General features: G+C 41.7%; 1 long non-coding RNA gene across 1 annotated transcript in view; it reads right to left on the bottom strand.

Moving 5' to 3' along the window:
* Window positions 1-236: 236 nt before the first annotated feature.
* Window positions 237-1,715, bottom strand: part of LOC106818572 — a 2,959-nt gene continuing 1,480 nt past the window's right edge. Inside the window, exon 3 of the long non-coding RNA XR_001395246.1 lies at window positions 237-664. This is a non-coding gene — a long non-coding RNA (uncharacterized LOC106818572). The remainder of the gene's footprint in view (window positions 665-1,715) is intronic.

Here is a 1,715-nt window from a genome sequence, read left to right as displayed (position 1 = left end):
GCGGAAATTAAGCCTAGAAATCATGATTCCGCAGAATGAGGAATAATTGGAGACCCTGATGTATATATTTTTGACACTACATGTACATGGTCAGATGTGTACGATGATATAACAAGAGGCGATGACAAACTGTTATTGAGAAAGAATGTATTGTCCGTCGAAGTGACGAACAAACTCACAGACAGGCGCATGCAGTAATATATATCATCCTGATATTGTTTTTTGTACAGATGGGACTTGGGGCTTTGTAATGTAAAATATTGTGACTTTGTCCGCTGGACAACCGTTTAACAAAACAACATTGAAAAAAATCAAAAAACCAACAAAGCGCAACGAATAATATTTATTATACATTATATATGCATGTGTACATGTCTGTGTGAGAAAGAGAGAGAGAGATGCTACCAGACCTAGTGCAGCCTTTGCAGTAGTAGCATGCGTAAATATTTGTTTCAGACTCTTTCCGCAAATATAAGTAGCAAGGTAACTTATGCTTTTAACCTTATATAGTATGTAAATAGGCCTACCTTTGATGAAATGCTGACTACAAAGTCGACTGTGTTCTTTTGGATTCCACAATTTATCGCTTCTCGCGCTGTCATTCTCTACATGTCGAATAGCCCAAATCTGCTTCTCTCGGCGTTCTCTGTCCGCAGATGGTATCCTGTAAAATTTAACATTGGACCCGCTCACTAATCTGTTTGCACACCCCGGGGGCACAACAAGAATATGGTATTATTATAATCTATTTGAGTGAACTGAAGCGTATTGTAAAATCTATTGTTAGAGTGTAGGTCACACGGCAGAAATGATATTTTGGCCTACGGTTTACAGCGCTTACGCACACCGATTCTTAGTCCGAACCTGGCAACCCACCGCGTTGTAAACAGGTCTATAGCCCTTCGCTCCGCCACAGGCCTGTGTCAGAGCGATGGCTATAGTTACAGAGCTAGGTAGGTACGCGACTGATTCAACGTGACGATACGGGTTAAAACGTTAGCACAGTAGCTTAATTATACCTTACGACATAACATATATAATATCGAAAACAGCTTCACACACTTCCCCTACGTGAACGTGACGTCAAACGCTTGCGCCGGGTGGGCTTGGTGGGCCGGTTTTGGTATAGATACAATAATGTAACCCAAACACAGGATAGGGTTACAACGCGAGACCATTTTTTTCTTTTGAGGAAACCCTGAGTGAATCACTCAGGGCGGTTTATGCCGGTTTATGGGCGCTACGCGCGTTGGGAATCTGTACGTCACAGGTCAACAAAATGGCGCTCGAAATATCGCCGCTCGTCACTTCGAAATTTTGTAACAGGTTATAATAATTTAATACAGAGTATGTAATACATAGTAAGTCCCAAGATAGCGGAGAAAGGTTCGTGTTTAGAATAAACCCAGTTTGGAAGTTCTAGTCTCTGAAAACGCACAAGCAAACTGCCCTGAGTGATTCACTCAGGGGGTTCCTCCAAAGAAAAGAATAGGCTCGCGTTGTAGCTCCATCCTGTGTTTGGGTTACATTATAGTATCTAGTTTCGGTAGTGTGACTTTCGGCACAAGGCCATAACATAAGACTAAGACTCGAGCTGTCCATATTTGTACATTTGCACATGTCGCACATTGCGAAAATGTCGTCAGCGCTTATATCCATGAACCCGACTTTCTAGTATCCTAGTGATACCGGCTAAAAGTAAAAGTAAAAGTAAA

This window comes from Priapulus caudatus, unplaced genomic scaffold (genome assembly GCF_000485595.1).
Source record: "Priapulus caudatus unplaced genomic scaffold, Priapulus_caudatus-5.0.1 Scaffold2348, whole genome shotgun sequence".
NCBI lineage: Eukaryota > Metazoa > Priapulida > Priapulimorpha > Priapulimorphida > Priapulidae > Priapulus > Priapulus caudatus.
This window is presented reverse-complemented; position numbering and strand designations above follow the sequence as displayed.